Source organism: Choloepus didactylus, chromosome 18 (genome assembly GCF_015220235.1).
Source record: "Choloepus didactylus isolate mChoDid1 chromosome 18, mChoDid1.pri, whole genome shotgun sequence".
Taxonomy (NCBI): Eukaryota; Metazoa; Chordata; class Mammalia; order Pilosa; family Megalonychidae; genus Choloepus; species Choloepus didactylus.
In genome coordinates, this window is record NC_051324.1 from 22,756,466 (window position 1) to 22,778,827 (window position 22,362).

General features: G+C 38.5%; 1 protein-coding gene across 4 annotated transcripts in view; it reads right to left on the bottom strand.

Annotated features, from left to right (window-relative positions):
- FAM222B (family with sequence similarity 222 member B) overlaps nucleotides 1-22,105 on the bottom strand; it is a 77,411-nt gene extending 55,306 nt beyond the window's left edge. For 2 of the 4 annotated variants that reach the window (XM_037810576.1, XM_037810574.1), the window contains exon 1: nucleotides 21,977-22,094. The gene's annotated coding sequence lies outside the window, so the exon portion shown is untranslated. Of the gene's footprint in view, nucleotides 1-21,976 lie in introns of all 4 variants that reach the window. The other 2 variants (XM_037810567.1, XM_037810575.1) reach the window with 2 other exon arrangements.
- Nucleotides 22,106-22,362: the final 257 nt, after the last annotated feature.

Consider the following 22,362-nt stretch of genomic DNA (forward strand, 5'->3'; position numbering starts at 1 on the left):
TCCATTAATTGTAACAAAGACAATATAACAAAGCTAAATGTCTATAAGAGGGGAATATAAGGAAGGGATATGGGATTCTTGGTGTTGGTGGTGTTGTCTGACCTTCTTATTGAATTGTATTGTATTTTTTCTTTTACCCTTTTTATTATAATTATTTTAATTTTTTGGAGTAATGAATGTGTTCAAAGACTGTGGTGATGAATGCACAACTATATGATAATATTGTGAACTGACTGTACACCACTGATAGTTGTATGGCATGTGACTATATCTCTACAATATTGCAGAAGGAAAAACATAAACAGAGGAAAACAAGTGCTGAAGAAAATGTGGAGAGAGGGATATACCTATTCACTATTGGTGGGGAAGGAGAATGGTACAGCCCATCTGGAGGGCAGTGTGGTGGTTCCACAAGAAGCTAAGTATAGGGTTGCTATAACATCCTGCAACCTCATTATTGGGTATATACTTGAAAGAACTGAGAGCAGGGATACCAATGGACATTTGCACACTGGTGTTTATGGCGGCAGTATTCACGATTTACAATGGATGGAGGTAGCCTAAAGGTGTATGCATACAATAGAATATTGAGTGGCTGCAAGAAGGAATGAAGTTGTGAGGCATGCAACCAGGTGAATGGATCTTGAGGACAACATTTTAATTGAAACAAGCCAGAAATGAAAAGACAAACATTTTAATGCCTCACTAATACAGACTAACTGTAATGTGCAAACTCTTGAGAATTTAATCTTAGAGCACAGGTTTATTAGGGGAAGGCTTATTGTAAAGGATTGTAAACTCTTACAGCAATCACATCTATTCCTGAGTTGTAATGGTTGTCTCTAAATTCTGAGATGCTGAGTTCTTTGTGTATAACCTGGTCTGTCCCTAAAACCTCGAATATCTGTGTGATATCTGAGACTCAGAGCTAGAGTTTGGCAGCTATGAATGTCAGTATTATCCCATACAGCAACCATTAAAAAAAAAGCTGAAAAACAGTTCAGAATTCAATTAGAGATACAAATGAAGCAGATCTGGTTAGGACTAAGGCAAGACAGACTAAAGGATAAAGGACGATATTGACTGTGTTTTAAAACTTCAACTTCTGTGTGAGACCAAAAGAAGATATGTTTATTTGTTGCAAAATCTATATTTTCTGTAGCACAGTAGATAATTTAACTTGTATGGTCATTTTACTCAAATACCATAATTACATGGAACTTTAAACAGGCAGTGAGATCTTGTTGGTTTGTACAGGTTATTGTGAAACCCCAATACATTCCAAAGTAATTTGGGCAGAGAATAAAAATGTATTTGCAAAGCCCCGTGCTGGTTTGGATGTATTATGTCCCCCAAAATGCCATCATCTTTGATACAGTCTTGTGTGGGCAGGAAATGTATTGGTGTTGATTGGGTTGGAGACTTCTGATTGGATGTTTCTTTGAAGATTTGATCACTCAGCTGTGGGCGAGGGCTTTCATTGGATAATTTCCACAGAGGTGTGGCCCCGCCCATTCAGCATGAGCCTTGATTAGCTTACTGGAGCACTATATAAGCTCAGACAGAAGGAGCAAGCTTGCTATAGCCAGCTGACACTTTGAAGGATGCAAGGAGCTGAGAGAGGAATTGCAGTTTACAGAAACATTTTGAAAGCAGACTCTTGCTCCGGACAAGCTAAGAGAGGACAAATGCCTCAAGAGCAACTGTGAGTGACGTTTTGGAGAGAAAGCCATTTTGAAACCAGAACTGCAGAGCAGACACTAGCCACATGCCTTTCCAGCTAACAGAGGTTTTTCTGGACACCACTGGCCATCTTCCAGTGAAGGTACCCGATTGTTGATGCATTACCTTGGACACTTTATGGCCTTAAGACTGTAAGTGTGTAACCAAATAAACCCCCTTTTATAAAAGCCAACTCATTTCTGGTGTTTTGCATTCTGGCAGCATTAGCAAACCAGAACAGCCCCCATGAGAGACTGGGGGAAAATGTGGAAATATTAAACTTCCCCACTTGGGGAATTACTGATAGTCTCACAAGCACTGGCAACTACCAGTTTAGAAGGTCAAGCCCTTGATCTTGAGGCTTGCTCTTATGAAGCTTGTTACTGCAAAGGAGAGGCTAAGCCTACTTATAATTGTACCTAAGAGTCATCACCAGAGAACTTCTTTTGTTGGTAAGATGTGGCCTCTCTCTCTAAGCTCAGCAGATAAACTCACTGCCCTCCCCTCCTACATGGGACATGACTCCCAGGGATGTAAACCTCCCTGGCAACATGGAACATGACTCCCAGGAATGAACTTGGACCCGGCATCATGGGTCTTCTTGACCAAAGGGGGGAAGAGAAATGAAACAAAATAAAGTTTCAGTGGCTGAGAGATTTCAAATAGTCGAGAGGTCATTCTTATGCATTATATAGATATCCCTTTTTAGTTTTTAGTGTATTGGAATAGCTAGAAGGAAATACCTGAAACTGTTGAACTGCAACCCAGTAGCCTTGATTTTTGAAGACAACTGTATATGTAGCTTACACGGTGTGACTGTGTGATTGTGAAAACCTCTTGGCTCACACTCCCTTTATTCAGTGTATGGACAGATGAACAGAAAAATGAGAACAAAAATTAAATAAATAATAGGAGGAATGCGAGGGATGGGATGTTTTAGGTGTCCTTCTTTACTTGTATTTTTATTCCTGTTTTTCATTTTTTATTTTATTCCATTTTTTTGGAGTAAAGAAAATATTCAAAAATTTATTTTGGTGATGAATGCACAACTATATGATGGTACTGTGAACAACTGATTTACACTGTGGATGACTGCATAGTATGTGAATATATCTCAATAAAACTGGTTTTTTTTCTTTTTAAAAAGGGAAATGACCTGGAAATACCCCCCCTAAAAATAAAGAAAATGTACACGGAAGTGTTATTAAAGGAGTATTCAAGAAGTAAGATGCATGTAGCCGTCTTTCAAATGTTACTTCATGTGATTTCGTGTGGATGGATGGATGGATGGACGGACGGAGGAAGAAAAGAAGGAAAGACACAGACAAACAAACAGACATGGCCAAAATGGCAAAAATGTTAAAAATTAGTGGATGTGAGTATCTGAGGGGATAGGGGTATCTGGACTTCTCTGTATGGGGTTTACATTATTTTTGCAACTTTCCTGTAAGTTTGAAATTATTTCAGAATAAAAAGTTAAAAAAAAAAAAATTTCAACTGATCACATTTTTTTTTTAAAAAAAAGATGTTTCATTATGGTTCTGTAATTGTTACATTCCAGAAATCAGGGAAGCAATATCTTTTCCCAAATCTGAGCTATTTTTTCCTCAAATAGTATTTCTAAAAATACATCACCTTTCCAAAAGGAACTTAAAGGCCTATAACAGGCAGCAGTTTGCTAATTTTCACAACATCCCAATAAAGAACTATTATTTAGCATTTACATCACACTTTAACTTGCAAAAGTGTTTTACAATTATTTTCATTAGTAGTCATGCCTCGCAACCACCCACTGAGCTAAACTGGTCCTGTTATCCTCATTTAACAGCTGAGAAAACTGATTATAGTAAGGCCAAGGTCAAGCCAGTCTGCTTCTCCATGACAAGGACCTAACCTTTAAAAAGTCTCACTCACTCACCAGTATATCTATACTGCCCATTAACCCTAATTAAAGTAGTTTTTTAGAGAACAAGAATCCACCTAAAAGGATGGTTTAAAAACAGCAATAAAAATATGTAAATCTTATTAGAATACAAATAGGTAAGTATTTAGTAACAATGACACAGGAAGTTTTCAAAGAAATTGACTTCCAAAACCTCACTGTCATCATGCAAGAAGGAAAAAATAGTTAACTGCTTCTTCATCTCATTTTCCCCTCAATCCACTAAAATCAGACTTCTATCTCCACCACTCCAATGAATGGTTTTAGTCAAAGTCACCAATAATCTCTAGGTTGTCAAATCTCATGGATACTTCTCTGTTTTTAACTGACCTCTCAGCAACATTCAGTATGGTTGACCACTCCCTTCCTGAAAAAACATTCTCTTTACTTGGCTTCTGTGGCATCAGTCGCCGGGTTTTCCTCTTACCTCACTGGCTGCTCCTTCTCTCTCAGACCTCTCTTCTCTAGCTACACACCATTCCTAAGTGACTCCTGATTGAATTCCATGACTTCAAATTCCATCTACATGGTGATGATTTCCAAGTCTACAGTTCCAGCCTGGACTTCTACCACAATGTCCAGGTTCATCCATCCAACTGTTCTCTGACTGCTCTATTTGACTGCATACCAGGCATCTCTAATTTGACATGACCCAAACAGAATTCTTGACAAATATGCTCTGCCACTGTCATAACCATCTCAATAAACATCTCACCTTAACCCACCTATCTGCTCAAGCTAAAAATCTAGAAATTGTCCATGATTCCTCTCTATGCTTCAACTCCCCACCCCCCAGCTGCTGCCAAACCCTGAGCAAGCCCTGTCAAATTCATTTCCAAAAGATATCCCAAATCTGTTCACTTCTCTACACCTCTTACACCATCACCTCAGGCCAAGTCACCATCAACCCTCATCTGAAGAGCTTAGTAACTGGTCTCCTTACCTCCACTCTTGACCCCACGACAATCCATTTCCAAACAGCAACTGGAACATTCTTTCTAACCACAAATCAACTCACATCATACCCCTGTTTAAAACCCTGCAAAAGAAACAAGTTACCCTTTCAAAGCTCAACATCATCTGGCCTCTGCACTCCTCATCTTGCTTTGCACCACCGTCCCTTCACCCACCATGTTCAAACCGGGCTGATCTTATTTCTGTTTCTCTAATACACCAATTATATTCCTACTTAGGAGTTCTGCACTAGCCATTTCCTCTGCCTGCAAAGCTTGATGAAGCTGCCTCCTCCTATCTTTTAGCGTTCATCTTAAATGCCATACCCCAGAAAGTTATTCCCTGTTATCCCAATCTAAAGTAGCTGTCCACTCATTATTTATCACACTCTTCCATTTTAATTCTCTAAATAACACTTTTCACTAGCTGATTTAAAAAAATAATTGTTTGTTGTCTGTTGCCCTCTTTAGAATATAAACTCCATAAATGCAGAGACTCTGTCTCTCTTGGTTACCAGTATATTATAGAGCCCTATACCTACTAGAAACCAGTATTTGGCAGGCTTTGTTGTTAGGTGCCAAGGTTAAAAAAAGGCTTAAAAGATATAACCGGACTTCCGGGAAGATGGTGGATTAAGAGAGGCAGAGCAAAATTCTCCTCTGTGATAAAGACTAGATAAAGGGCAGAAAACACTCCAGAACAGCAGTTCCAGGGTGCCACCAGCCAGGCAGGGACTTCTACACCACATAGCGGGGGACTGAGCTGGAAAGGCAGAGAGACTATGTTTCAAAGGACAGGGTGAGTGTGTTTGGCCCAGACCACCACTAGGAACAAATGGCTAGAGCTGGCCGATGAGCATGGGAGGGAGCCGATTTCCACACCCCATGCACCCTTCTTAGCAGTTGGCTGGGGAGATAACCCTTCACAGCCCTGTGACAGAGAAATCCCGTGAGGGAACTAGGGATTTAGCAGACTTGTGGTAACTGCCTTCACTTTTCCTCCACAGAAGCCAGTGGTGAACACAGCCAAGAGGCAAGGGCACCACATGGAAGGACCAGGAACCCCTCCTCAGACTCACTGGCACATGGCGGACAGAGAACGCAGTGCATTCAAGCTGGAGGGTAAATTGCACAGCTCCAGAGCCCCAGAGTGGTCCACTCGCAGGCCCGGGATTTGCCAGGACCACTTTGCCCTGGGGCAGACTCTCTGCCGAACTGCACACGGCCTATCCCCCACCCACAGGGCTAGCAGTACCAAGTGCATAAAGAGAACTGGTGCACTGAGTAGATTTCCATCTGGGTTGGACTGTGCCTAGTGCACAGGCAAAGCTGGGGGACAGCTGGCCTGAGAGTAAGAAGTGGCTCAAGAACGCCATCTGCTTGTAGGACAGGGGAAGTGCATTCCACCAAACTGTAGCTCTGCGAAATTATAGATAAATGTTCAAATAATCCTGCATATTCCCAAGTAACCTTATCAAGATAAGCAAATGCCCCCAGGCCAACAACTGAAAATCATAAAGCACATGAAGAAACAAGAAGATATGGACAACCCAAACGACCAAATTAAAAGGCTGGAGGAGACACAGAATTTGGAGCTATCAAAGAAGTATGCAAAAATCTCCAAAACAACTTTAACAAGATGGCTAAAGACACACAGGATATCAAGACTCTAGAAGAGCATAAAGAAGAATTCGAAAGAGTAAATTAAAAAACAGCAGATCTTATGGAAATAAAAGATACTGTTGATCAAATTAAAAACATACTAGACACACACAACAGCAGATGTGAAGAGGCAGAAGAAAGAATAAGTGAACTACAGGACAGAACGATTAAATGTGAACATACAAAAGAACAAACAGTGAAAAGAATTGAAAAATTTGAAATGGATCTCAGGCAAATGATGGACAACATGAAGAATATAAGAATCACTGGTGTCTCAGAAGGTGAAGAGAAGAATAACGGGCTAGTAAGAGTTTTGATGACATGGTTGAGGAAAACTTCCCAACCCTTCTAAACAACATAAATATGCAAATAAAAGATGCCCAGCGAACTCCAAATAGAATAAATCCAAATAAACCCACTTTGAGATATTTACTAATCAGATTGTCAAATGCTGAACAGAAGGAGAAACTCCTGAAGGCACCAAGAGAAGTGATTCGACACATAGAAGCATACAAGGAAAACCACATAAGACTAAGTACTGACTACTCAGCAGGCACCATGGAGGCGGAAGGCAATGGTATGGCATATTTAGGATTTTAAAAGGGAAAAATTGCCAGCCAAGACAAACATTGGCAAAACTGAAGAAAGCAAAAGACATTTCTACAATAATAGTGGGAAACTTCAACACACCACTGTCTTCTATAGACAGAACAACCAGACGGAAGACCAATAAGGAAACTGAGAACCTAAACAACATGATAAATGAATTAGACTTAATAGACATATATAGAGCATTACATCCCAAATTATCAGGGTATACATTCTTCTCTAGCGCTCATGGAACGTTTTCCAAAAAAGATCATATGCTAGCACATAAAACAAGCCACAATAAATTTAAAAAGATTGAAATTATTCAAAGCACATTCTCAGACCATAATGGAATACAACTAGAAGTCAATAACCATCAAAGAACCAGAACACTCACAAATATGTGGAGGTTAAACAACACATTCCTAAACAATCAGTGGTTCAAAGAAGAAATTGCACAAGAGAAATTGCTAAGTATCTAGAGATGAATAAAAATGAGAACACAACATACCAAAACCTATGGGATGCAGCAAAGGCACAGCTAAGGGGGAAATTTATAGTTCTAAATGCATACATTAAAAAGGAAGAACGAGCTAAAATCAAAGAACTAATGGAACAACTGAAGAAGTTAGAGAATGATCAGCAAACTAACCCTAAAGCAAGTAGAAGAGACAAGGATTAAAGCAGAAATAAATGATATGCAGAACAACAACAACAACAAAAAAAAAAAAAAACCCCACAATACAATAAACAAAACCACAAGTTGGTTCTTTGAGATCAACAAGATTGAGAAACTCTTAGCTGGACTTTTTGACAAAGTCAAAAAGAGAGAAGACCCAAATAAACAAAATCAGAAATGGGGGGGAGGGGACATTACTGTGGATTGTGAAGAAATTTTAAAAATCATAAGAGGATACTATGAACAACTGTACACAACAAACTAGACAATTTAGAGGACACAGATAATTTCCTAGAAACATATGAACAACCAAGGCTGACCCAAGAAGAAAGATGGCTTCACAGGGGAGTTTTACAAAACTTTCCAAAAAGAACTGACACCATTCCTGCTCAAACTCTTTCAAAAAAATTGAAGAAAAGGAAACACTACTTATATTTTACGAAGCTAACATCACTCCAATACCAAAACCAGATAAAGATGCTCAACAAAGGAAAACTGCAGGCCCATCTCCCCAATGAATATAGAGGCAAAAATTCTCAACAAAATACTTGCAAAACAAATCCAAAGACACATTAAAACAATCATACACCACGACCCAGTGGGGTTCATTACAGGCATGCAAGGGTGGTTCAACATAAGAAAATCAATCAGTGTAATACAATACAGTAACCAATGGAAAGGGAAAAATCAAATGATCATCTCAATAGATGCAGAAAAAACATTCGACAAAATTCAGCATTCTTGTTCTATAAAATCACTTCAAAAGGTAGGAACTGAAGGAAACTTCCTCAATATATTAAAAGACATAAATGAAAAACCCTCAGCCAGCATACTGCTCAATGGTGAGAGACTGAAAGCCATCCCCCTAAGATCAGGAATGAGACAAGGATGCCCACTGTCACAACTATTATTCAACACTGGGCTGGAAGTTCTCACCAGAGTGATCTGGCAAGACAAAGAAATAAAAGGCATCTAAAGTGGAAAGAAAGAAGTAAAACTATCATTATTTGCAAATGATATGATTGCATATTTGACAAATGCTGAGCAACCAATGACACAGCTCCTTGAGCTAATAAACAAATTGAGCAAAGTGGTGGGATACAAGATTAATATGCCAAAGGCAGTAACGTTCCTATATACTAGAAATGACCTAACCGAAGAGACACTCAAGGAAAAAATTCCATTCACAATAGCAACTAAAAAATCAGGTACCTAGGAATAAACTTAACCAAGGACACAAAAAACCTCTACACAGAAAATTACATAATTTTACTAAAAGAAATCAAAGGGGACCTAAAGAGGTGGAAAGATATTCTGTGTTCATGGATAGGAAAGCTAAAAGTCATTAAGGTGTCAATTCTACCCAAACTGATCTACAGATTCAATGCAATTCCAATCAAAATTCCAACATACTTTGCAGACTTGGAAAAGCCAGTTTTCAAATTAATGTAGAAGGGAAAGGGGCCTTGAATTGCTACAACATTTAAGAAAAAAAACGAAGTGGGAGGACTTACACTTCCTGACTTTAAAGCCTACTGTAAAGCCACAGTAGTCAAAATAACATGGTACTGACACAAGGATAGACATCCTGATCAATGGATTCAAATTGAGAGTTCAGAAATAGACCCCCAGATCCATGGTCGACTGATTGTTTTATTAAGGCCCCCTAATCCACTGAACTGGGACAGGACAGTCTCTTGAACAAATGGGGCTGGGAGAACTGAATATCCATATCCAAAAGAATGAAAGAGGACCCCTACCTCATACCCTATACAAAAATTAACTCAAAGTGGATCAAAGACCTCAATATAAGGGATAGTACCATAAAACCCCTAGAAAATAATGTAGGGAAACATCTTCAAGACCTACTAATATGAGGTAGCTTCTTAGACCTTACACTCAAAGCACAAGCAATGAAAGAAAAAAAGAGATAAATGGCAACTCCTCAAAATGAAAAGCTTCTGTACCTCAAAGGAATTTGTCAAAAAGGTGAAGAGGCAGCCAACGCAATGGGAGAAAATATTTGGAAACCATATATCTGATAAAAAAACTGATATCCAACATATATAAAGAAATCCTACAACTCAATGACATTAGTATAAATGGCCCAATTATAAAATAGGCAAAAGACATGAAAAGGCATTTTTCCAAAGAGGAAAAATACAAATGGCTAAAAAACACATAAAAAATGTTCATCTTCACTAGCTATTAGGGAAATGCAAATCAAAACCACAATGAGATATCATATTACACCAGTAAGAATGGCTGCCATTAAACAAACAGGAAACTACAAATGCTGGAGAGGATGTGGAGAAATTGGAACTTATTCATTGCTGGTGGGAATGTATAATGGTACAGCCGCTGTGGAAGACAGTTTGTCAGTTCCTCAGAAAACTAGGTATCGAGTTACCCTACAATCCAGTAATTTCACTTCCCAGTATACACCCAGAAGATCTGAAAGCAGTGACATCAACACACATTTGCACACCAATGTTCACAGCAGCACTGTTCACAACTACCAAGAGATGGATACAATCCAAATGTCCTTCTACAGACGAGTGGATAAGCAAAATGCAGTATATACATACAATGGAATACTATGCAGCAGTAAAAAGGGCTGAGTTCCTGAAACATTTGACAACATGGATGAACCTTGCAGACACAATGCTGAGTGAAATAACTCAGACACTAAAGGAGAGACACTGTATGTTATCACTAATGTGAACTCCATGAACAATGTAAAATCGGTGTCTTATAATGTAGAATATAGGTTACTTAGAGATAAACAGAAGCCAGTGAAGAGGGGAATGATAACCTAGTATATACAGACATGTTAATGAGGGTGAACCTAAAGGTATGGGAATGGATAGGGGTGATGATGGTTTGTTAATGAGATTATAAGTATCAGTGCAGCACTGAAGGCAAACATGATCCAAAATGGTTGTGTAAAGGCATGTAACCCACAGATTAGTACTACAAATATAACTGTTTGCATGATATACTTCTAAGTTATGATACTGGTACAAGAGTTAACAACAGAGTAGTATATGGAAAAACTACCCATTACATATTATAGACTATATTTAATAGGAATACCTTAACAGCACTACATTAATATTAGGGATGAATAATTAGTGGCTGCTAAGAGATCTAGGATATTTTGTGTTATGATAATTGTTTAAAACTGAGAGTGATGATTGTATAACTAAGTGAAGATAAAGTGAGACACTTATTATCATGGATACAATATATGCTATGTGAAATTAGAACCCCATACTTAATAAGTCAAGACCTCAATCTTGAGTCTTGCTCTTGTGAAACTTAGGCTAAGCCTTCCTATAATTATGCCTAAGAGACACCTCCAGATATCCTCTTTTGTTGCTCAGATGTGGCCTTTCTTTCTCTAAGCCCAACTCGGCAAATAAATTCATTAACTTCCCCCCCTACGTGGAACATGACTCCCAGCAGATTGAATCTCCCTAGCGATGTAGGACACAACTCCCAGGGATGAGCCTGGCCCTGGCATTGAGGGATTGAAAATGCCTTCTTGACCAAAAGGGGGAAAAGAAAGATAACAAGATAAGGTTAGAGTGGCTAAGAGATTTCAGATAGAGTCGAGAGGCTGTCCTGGAGGTTACTCTTATGCAAGCTACAGCTAGATACCCCAGATAGTCACAGTATGCCAAGCCCTAACCAACAGTAGTCCCAAAATACCTAGGTCCCTATCTGAGATTCTATAAAAGTTTCACTCACTAAGTTTATCTCTCAGAAACTTAAATCCACCAGAGTGTTCCTATGCCAGACAAGTCCTAAAACCCAAAGACAACAACCTTTTTAAGAACAATAACCAGATGCAACCCCCTTCCCCATAATGTCAACACCCCTTTTCAACATGAACAAGTTAGGGTGGTCACTGCCTAGACACCCCTGAAGATCAAGAAAGTGATTAAATGAGAGAGAGGAAGGGGTAGCAACAGACAAGATAGAATTTAACAAAGGATTATGAATACTGAATCTTTATATAAATTTTATTTTAGATGCTAGGGTATTATAGAATAGCTAAAAGGAAAAAAACGAAATGGTGAAGTTCCATAACCCATAACATTCTTTGAAATTTGCTCTACAGCTACTCACTAAATTGTACTTTGAAAGTTATCACCTTTCTATACATATCTTGTATTTCAGAATAAGGAAATAACTGAAACTATGGAACTGTAACCCATAACATTCTTTCAAATTACCTATATAACTACTTGTTAAATTGTACTTTGAAAGTTGTCACCTTTCTTTATATATGTTATATTTCACAATAAGGAAATAACTGAAATTGTGCAACTGTAACCCACAACATTCTTTGAAATTTGTTCTCTACTTGTTAAATCAAACTTTGGAAGTTATCACTGTTAGGTATATATGTTAAATTTCACAATAAAAAATGTATTTAAAAATTTTTCTGGAAAATTGGCTCAAGAGCTCCACAAGAGTGACTATAAGGAGAAATCTCTTGTATCTAGTAGGTGCTTGAATAAGTGTTTATGGAATAGAAAATAATAATAATAATAATAACCTCTACCCACAAAGAGCTCACAGTTGAGGAAACAGAACAGCATTTAAATAATAAATACAATACTAACAGTTTAATAAAATATCAGGGCATCCTAGCAGCAAGAGTGATTAATTCTGCCTTGGGAACTGAGAAGACTTCAGAGAAGAAATGAGCTATCAGCTAAATCCTAAAGATTAATCAGGAGATTCATCAGATTATTAACTGTGTGTTTGTTTTTGGAGGAAGTGTCCTTGGAGGAAAAGAAAACAGCTTGAACAAAAACATGAGGACAGGAAGAAGGAACATGGAATCAAGCATCTGTAAAGTATCAAGCGCAACAGATAATGAAGGGTTTTAAAAGAAAAGGGTATGAGCAGTCTCACAATTTAGGAAGATCACTCTTGTGGCAGTGTGGGGGATAAACTGGAGGAGTGATAAGACTTCAAACATAAGACCAGCTAGGAGGTTACTGCAACTGTCCAAGTGAGAAAATGGTCCAATCCAAGACCAGGGCAGTATGGCCGGAAAGGAAGACTCAGAAGACCTTCAAGAGTAAATTCAGACCTGGGGATCAACCAAATGTGGTGATAAGGGAGGAGAAATAAAGATCAAATTCAAAGTTTTTGATTAGGCAACTGTGTGGCTATTGATACCATTCAACATGACAGAGAATTTAGAAGGTTTAGATTTTGTGGGGAAGATAATGAGTTCAGTTTTGATCTTCTGCAGTGCCTACAGGATGTCCAGGTGGGTTTTGGAAATACAAGCCTGCATCCCAGACAGAGATACATCCGAGTTAGATAATCACCTAGGAAGAATAAAGGAAATAATAAAAAGAAGGCTGAGAATAGAATCCTAGAGAACACCAACATTTAGGGATTGGATGGAAGAAAAAGAGACTCTGAGACTATGAAGGAGACAAGAGGAATAGCAGGTTAAGAGAAAAACACGCATGGACGGTATCACAGTTTAAAGAAGCAAAGGGACAAAATAAGCAGAGGACTGAAAATTAACAACAGAGTTTTCCAATTAGGTCACCAAGGAGAGCAATTTCAGTGGAGTAATGGGGACAAAAGCCAAATGACAGCGCTTGAGGAAAAAATAGGTTGTGAGAAAGTGAAGACACAAGTGGAGACGGAGACTACTTTTATGAACAGGAGAGAAACTCGAACAGTAACTGCAAGTAGGGCAGGGACAGAATGTTGAAGAAAAGAAAGAGACACTAGAGACAGAAAGATTGAAAATTGAGATGTAAGAAGAATAAGTGATCAAACAAGGTCACAGAGGAATTTATGCTCTAGAAAAGGAAGAAAAGACCAACACAAATATGGATACAGTATGTGTATAGGTGTGGAAGAAGTAAAGATAATTTCCAGTTGATAACCTTTGAGAGAAAAGTGGGGAGAGAATAAATTAAAAGATTAATTGGTTAACAAAATTTACCAAGAACAAGTAAGTATTTAGGTGAGGTGTCGGAGTTTAATGAGATATCCAACAATCCCTTTCTAAAGGGGAATGATCTTACTTCAAAGTATCTAAAGTAAAAGTCCTGATCCTGACTTAGAAATTTGAGATCTGGTGAAAAAGCAGAATAGCTTTGGAAAATAAGAGCAGAGAGACACTAGCAAACAGTTGAAATTTCTTCTCAGGAGAAAGCAGAGGGAAGAGACTGGATGCCACGCAGGGTTGAGGCATGAGGATGCTATTGTAATCAATATTGGACCTGATCCTAATAATCACACCCAATTTTCTCAGTGTCTTCTCAAATCTGAATATCCAAACTCTCCTGGAAGCTCAATATCATTAGCTATTAAAGAAATGCAAATTAAAACTACAATGAGCTACCAAATCACACCCACTAAGATGGCTTTTATTTTAAAAACTGAAAATAACAAGTGTCAGCAAGGATGCAGAGAAAAAGGAACCCTCAAACACTGTAGGTGGGAATGTAAAATGGTACAGCCACTGTGGAAGGTCGTTCGGTGGTTTCTCAAATAGTTAAACAGAGAATTACCATAAGACTCCGCAATTCCAAACTTAAGTATATACCCAAAAGAATGAAAGCAGGGACTCAGACAGATATCTGCACACCAGTGTTGACTGTAGCATGATTCTCAATAGCCTAAAGGTGGAAGCACCCAAAATGAATGGATAAACCACCAAATATGGTATATACACACAACAGCACATTATTCAGCTGTGAAAAAAAAAAAGTGAAGTACTGGTACATGCTACAATATGGATGAACCTTGAAGACATCATGTTGAGTGAAATAAGCCAGGCACAAAAGGACAAATAGTGCATGATTTCTCTTATAAGAAATACCTAGAATAAGCAAATTCATAGAGACAGAAGGCAGAATAGCAATTATCACGGCGGGGGCAGAAAAGAAGGAAACGGAGGGTCACTGCTAAATGAGTATGAGTTTAGGTTTGGGATGATGAAAATAGTCTGGAAATAAATAGTGGTGAAAGTTACACAGTATTGTCAGTGTACTTAATATCAAAGTATTGTCTACATAAAATGGTTAAACTGATTTTTATATTATGAATATTTACCACAATTAAAAATAAATTATTTGTTTAAAATAATAATAAAATTAAATAAAGTTTTAAAGGATCTACATTCTCCCCTCAGATATTTTTCACTATATATCTTATTTTTAAATGCACTTTTACTGTGATATATTCACATAACATATAATCCTTCAAAGTCTATATATCTTTTAAATTGTGTAAAATACACACAAAAAATAAATAAAATTAATTGTTAAATATTCAAATATATTTAGGAAACTACATTTCTGGAATTCTTTAAACCTTCCCCCCTCAAGGCTTTTTTTTCTTTTTAACATAGTGAAGAATTTTCACAAATGTATAAGGCTGTGTAACCACAATCAAGATACAGAACAGCTGCATCACCAACCCTCCCCACCAAAATTCCCTTTGTAGTCAAATCGTGCCCCTACTCTTTTTTTGTTTTTTAATGGATAGGGGTGATGATTGTTTGTTAATGGGATTATTTTTTTTAATTCATTTTATTGAGATATATTCACATACCATGCAATCATACAAAACAAAGCATACATTCAACTGTTCACAGTACCATTATAGTTGTGCATTCATCACCAAAATCAATCCCTGACACCTTCATTACCACACACACAAAAATAACAAGAATAAAAATTAAAGTGAAAAAGAGCAATTAAAGTAAAAAAGAACACTGGGTGCCTTTGTTTGTTTGTTTGTTTTCCTTCCACCATTTTTCTACTCATCCATCCATAAACTAGACAAAGGGGAGTGTGGTTCATATAGCTTTCCCAATCACCTTGTCACCAATGTGATCTACATTTTTATACAATCGTCTTCAAGATTCATAGGTTCTAGGTTGTAGTTTGATAGTTTGAGGTATTTACTGCTAGCTACTCCAATTCACTAGAACCTAAAAAGGGTTGTCTATATTGTGCATAAGAGTGCCCACCAGAGTGACCTCTCAGCTCCTTTTGGAATCTCTCTGCCACTGTAGCTTATTTCATTTCCTTTCACATCCCTCTTTTGGTCAAGAAGATGTTCTCCATCCCACGATGCCAGGTCTAGATTCCACCCCGGGAGTCATATTCCATCTTGCCAGGGAGATTCACTCCCCTGGGTGTCTGATCCCATGTAGGGGGGAAGTGCCCCTACTCTTAACCCCAGGCAATCACTAATCAGTTCTCCACTGAGGTTTCCAGAAGTTCATACAAATGCAATCATATGGCATGTAGAGTTTGTCCTCTTTCACTTGGTATAATGCCTCTGAGATTCATTCGTGTTATTGCACATATTAATAGTTCCTTTTTAATGCTGAGTAGTATTCCATGGTATGGATGTACTACAGTTTGTTTGCCCACTCCCCAGTTGAGGGACATCCAGTTTGTTTCCAGTTTTTGTGAGTACAAAGAAAGCTGCTATAAACATTCACATACAAGTTTTATGAGAACATAGATTTTCACTGCACTTGGATAAACACTATGAGTAGGATTGCTGGTTCCTATGGTAAGTGTATGTTTAACTCTTTAAGAAACCGCCAAAGTGTTTTTCAAGGTTAAAAACCCAACTATCTTAAAGACATGGTGTTTACTTCATTAACCAAAAATCCTTGTACTTTACAATGGTCCCTCTGCTGCCAGTGATCTTCCCCTGACTCCTCACTCTGAATATTCCTTTCTCTCATAAAAGACAACAAGGCTCAGGTTATATTTCAAAATCATGAACTATATAAAACGCACCTAATTTATATAAACTGTCCTTCAAAATAGAAGTAACAACATATATATCTTTCACTTGCCATCAGGTGTATTTATCTCAGTATTTTCAGTTCTTATCAAACTTGAAAAAAAGCTATGATGCAGCTGAAGACTGGACAGAGTTACGCAACTTGAGTTCCCAATTCCAACTCTGAACTAACCACTGGTTCAAAATTATCCTGTATTTTTCAAACCAAATTGTCTGAGGTGCTGGTTCATAAAATCACCCAGTTTCTAATCTGAGGCATTCAGTGGAACTGCTTCCTTTTCCTTATTTATAATAGAACTGATGTTAGGGAGACAGTTTTTCTACATCTGGTAAATCACTCAGAACAGGAAAAGAAGGTGTATAGCTGATATGCACAAGAATTTCCTCTTATCAAAAATTTTACAAAATTATATATGCTTTTATTTTATGTATGAATGGTATTCTTATTTCTATTTAATTAAGAGTAAAAATATTCTTTCCATTAAAGAGGGAGGTTTTGTGTTTTAAACTTAAGGCAAGTATGCAGCATATTAAAAAAATGGAAAAATTATGGAAAAGAACTAGCACAGCTGAACTTACTATGGAGAAGATACTTGGTGCCACATTCCCATAGAGCCAATCCCTCCAGATGATGTGAATGAACAACATATAAGGCAATTTGAGCTTAGAATCACAGGATCATCAAGCTGGCTCTTAACTACTGCTTATATGCTAATGACTTCCAAATCTGTATCTCCATTCTAAACCTTTCTTATGAACTCAAGACCCAAATATCCAGAAACCTATTGGACATTTGCTCCTGGATCTCCCAGACACCTCAAACTTGATAAACCAAAATCAAATTCTTTTTCCTTCAAATGTATTCCCTAATCTTGGTTAATGACATCACCACCCACTTAGTTGCACTAGCAATTTCAAAACCAAATCTGACAACTCCTTCTCCCCTGCCTCCCCACACATAAAATCAATGATGAGATCCTTCTGAATCAGAAGGATCCATCTCCTAAGCAGTTTTATAATCTGTATTCAATTCCACCATCACCTATAACTGAGATCTTCAATATCTCTCAAGAGATCACAACCATCTCATAACCAACTCGTCTCCCTGCCACCAGTTTCACCTTCTTAAATCTAACTTCCACAATGTCACAGCATTCCTTTTGTAAAATAGTGATCTGAACATGTTCCTTACCAAGTTTAAAACTCTTCCATGGCTCCCCAGGACCTACAAAATAAACTTCAGACCCCTTAACAAAGCCATCCACAATTGGGCTCCAACCCATATTTCACCTCATTTCCTACAATGCCTTCCTCATATCCCATGATCTAGCCATACTAAAACACTGGCCTACAGGTCCATACTCTTTTCGACCTCTGTGCCCTTGTGCAAGCTGTTCTCTGAGCTTGAAATACAAACCTCTCTGATAATTCTTTTTTGCTGAGGCAGCTAAATGGTAGTCATCCTTCAAGATCCAACTGACTCTTCTTCTAGGAAGCCTTCTCTAAAACCCCCTACCCCCACCAGGCAGAACTAATGCTCTGACAGCACTTAGTGCAGATCTCTATGATAGCACTTATCGAACTTAATAATTATTTATGTGTTGGTCTCCACTTAAAATGTGAACTCATTAAAAATAAAGACTGTCATTCATATTCTAATTCCCAGTGCCTAGCACAGTGACTGGCACAGAGTAGGCACTTAAATTATGCTGTTTCTAGTTTTTCATAATTCTTCCCATTGGATTCAGGACTAGTTCCTAGAAAATTAGTAATGAAGGAAGTCTTTTAAATTACTCCTCAAACAACTACTTAAATCACTCATGAAACAGTATGATCCAGTGTTGTATCAAACCACCATTTTATAACTGAGTTACCAAATCCGATTACTTATTTCCTCTTTTATAGTAAATGTATCTTTAATAACTTTATTATTTTTCCTGTTAAGGTGTATTCCTTTCCACTCTAAGTCACAGAGGTCTAACAGGGACATAATTAAGATCTTGAGAGGCAGTGAAAAGACAAAAATAGATACTAAACACTTCTCTAATCAAGTATTCACTTCTCACTAAGAGTACAGTGACTTCACACTTATCTCCCATCTGGTCAACTGTAAAGCTGCAGCCCTTCCCCTGGCCACTTTCCTCACCCTTACTTCCCACTTTATTTCATTACAATCATCTCTCTTTTAAAGTTGCTAAGATATTTTAGGAATTCAAATCCAAGCAGTAGGCTCATGTCTCTTATGAAAATGTTCCAAGCTTCCTGTCCTGCTCTGCTGCATTATACAATGTTAATCTGCCAAAGTCTTACCTCATTTCCTCCTCCTGCTTGTCCCAATATGATAATATACATTAATAATGCCTTCTCCCTTCTCATTTTCAGACTTCACTGTCTGCTTGGAAAGCCCTAACTTCCTTGTCTATCTGGTGAAGTCCTACCATGCAGGTCCAGCACAGAATGTCTTTATTGGCGATACTCAACAGTTAGTGCCTTCCACTCAACTCTCATAATAAGTTGCACTTCCCTTTGGTAAAGCACTTACTGTACTTTATCAATCCTAAAATGCATATTTTTTTCTTCATTTTAACTTCTATGAAAATAGGATACATCTTTCAATCGATGGCATGCCAATTTAATTAGCAGTATTTCTTCTTTCTTACTATGTATGTAAAATAATTATGAGCCATACAATCACTGCACCAGAGATTAGACAAAATATGGTATATTCTACTATAATTACTTGTATATTTCTATCTCCTCTACTAGACTGAACTCCCAGAGGGCAGGGGCTTTTTCATAATTATCTTTGACCAGCACAGATTTGGGCACAAAGAGAGTATGTATTCAACACATCATAAACATTTCTTTAGTATTTACTCAGGTACTGTTCTAAGCACTTTACATGCATTAACATAGTTAACCTTACAACAATCCCATGATATAAGTACACCTGTTATCTTCATTTTATAGATGAGAAAACTGAGACCTTAAGTAAGCTCATTTGAAGATACCCAGAAAAGCAGCATAAGACTTGATTCCATGCTTGATGATTACAATTTATGATTGTTAGTATTCTTCCAATCAGCATGTATCAAGTTTAACCTACAAATTAACTTGCTAAGTTAACTATACTCTCCTCTTTTCCTTTTCAACATCTTCACATACAGTCTTCCTTTAAAGTTGTCAGTATCCTGCCTGTCAGGAACAACAACAAAAAAAAATTGTGCTCTATTTATTATTAATTAGACGCAAGACCAGAAGGGCTCTTATGAAACAAAGTCTGTTTTTAAGCAAAGATTCTCAGTAAGAAAGAGAAGGGTAAAAACACTATAATTTTGTTTTTAAATAGAATGTTTTAAAATTTTTTCCCTGAGGCATGAGGTGCTTTTTAAAGAAAATATTTCCTTTTATTAGAAAAACAGAAAAAAATGGATAAATTTATTCTTTTTATTTTAGCCCTTGCGATGTCAAGGATTCACAGGAAGTCTTTACATCCCCGTTGTTCATCTCCCACTTTAGACAGATTGCTCACACAACAGGGAATCAGAGCACTGACTACCCCTTTCTTCTCCTACAGGGGAAATACTCCTCATTTGGTAACTATCATCTACTACTAAAAAGTAACCACAAATAGGAAAGAGAATAAAAGGAGGGAAGGACAGGAAATTCTTATCACGGCTGAACAAACTGGCTGAACAAACCTCTATCATTGTAACATAACATGGATGGCATTCATGGACTCATTTGAACTGATGGAAATTTCTAGTAAAGGAGAAAATACATTTGCATTACCAAAATTAAAAATAAATGCCCAATTATTAAAAATAAAATAAGATGGATAGATCAGCTCTAACATTCTGTACTTCTATTTCATCTGCCATGTGTAGCCAAAGAATACATTTGTATTCTGGAATTGATGTATGACAATAATAACAAATGCATTCTTTTTTTACCTAACCTAATACTAATAATAATCAGTATTATGGACAAGGAATTTATTGGGCCAAGGAACTAGAGAAAAAATTTAAAATTACATATCACCGTGCATTTCCAGGAAAAAGTGGTAAAACACATTTTACCAGATAGAACAGAAGGCTCATTTCCCCCATTCCTGTAAAATAATTCATTCTCCTTATCTGTGGGTCTTCAAGGATCAAGTACAGTCATTCTCTACCTTTGCTCAGCTGAAATACAAATGTACCAATTTCCCAGCAAACTCAAAAAGCCTTGGTATTTCAAGCTCTCAATTGTCAAAACCAGCAAAGCTTATGCATCCGTCTGTTTCTGTCCTTCTAAAAGGAATTAGCACCTCTCTTTAAAAAGAGAAGCACATAGCTTCCAAAGCCTGTCCTCTGCTTTGTCTACCCTAAACAACAACAACAATAAAAGCCCCAGCAGTGTTCCTCCGGCCTCTCAGAAAAGAACCAGCCACATCTTGGGCTCCTGCACAGCTGCTTCTGTCTTTCTCTGAGACACACTCGACCCTGGAGGTTCCACCAGTAGGGTAACAAAAAGTAGGGCTGAAAAGCTACTCCATGCTTATCTGACCTCAAAAAGTGACCTGACCCTGGGATAACCAGCATGCTTTGTAAAGAAAAACTTTAAAAAATAATAAATTGTATTTGCACACTGTATTTCAGGGAAACCTTAGAGAGCTATGTTCAGAAAGCATTTAACAGATTGGACCCTACATTCTCTATTTCCTTCCTCTTGGGCAAGGAGCTACACATCATTGTAAAAATGCTCGAGTATATTTTTCTTACACAAGTCAGATGGCTAATTTGTCACATCACAGAACAAACTAGTATTTCTGCAAGTGATCTGCTGTACCTATGTTGAAAGCACATAAGTGCTTACTGCGATTTTACAAACAATACGCTTCGCTGTGACAAAGAAATCAGTCATTCCATTAGTTACAGAAAGATCTAAAACCTGGTAATACTGGTGGTGATATACTAACATGAGCATAGTACTTACAATTGACAATTTTCATAAACAATCTCAATCACATATAAGATGCTCACAGTAGCCCATTCTGAAATACTGTTTCTTCCAGAAGCTCAGAAAGGTGAAGTAAGACTTGCCCAAGGTTATCTATCAGCTTATCAGTGGTGGACTTGGATTCGAACCTGAGTCTAAGCCCTTAGCTCTTTTCCCTACACCCTTCCCAGCTTTAAACAGAGGGCTCCCAGCTCCCATCCTCTATCCAGAGTGGCCTATTACTCCAAGCGACCGGCCCTTCCCTACCTGGTTAAGAGTTGGCTTCTTCAGCTCCACAGGGCTTTTATCCTGCCCCTAATCCCACTAAAATCCTCTGAAAGAAGCGGAAAGAGAGAGGCGACCTAAAGCTCCTGGGGGAAGGGACGATGACAAACGGGGAATCGCAGGACACTGCCCCTCCCGTGGGCGCCTTCACTACGCAGCGCGCACCCTTTCCTCGGCCAAGATGTCCAGCTCTGGGACCGGCGATCTGGCCGCCCGGGCCCCAAATTCTCCCATCATCACTCAGACTGTCCCTCCCCTACGCCCCTTCACCCCGTCAGGCAGAGCCCACCCTCCAAGCCGGACTATCCTTCCGCCCGGTCACCCCACTTCCCTAGCACTGCCTACCCCCTTCCATCACCACTCACTGTCGGTGACTGGGCCCGGCCCTCATGGCTGCTCGGTTGCCGCCAGCCACTGCCACCGCCGCTTCACGCCCCAGCACCTCAGCCACCACCGCCGCGATCAGGACTCGCCGGGAGCCGCTGCCGCGCCTGCGCAGTATGGAGTGCCGGGGCCCTCTCGGGCCGCCCGCGCTTGCGCAATCCCCGCCGGGGACGTCTTCCTCAGTGCCTGATTCCCTGGGCATCTGGGTCCCTGGAGTACCTGGGCTGGGTTGCTAAACGCTTGGGCCGCGCTGGTCCTAAGGGGCCATTGGCTTCATAGCACTTCCAGGATTCTGGATCCTGCTTGAACTTAACGTCCTGAATTCAGGTGCTCTGAGGTGACCACTG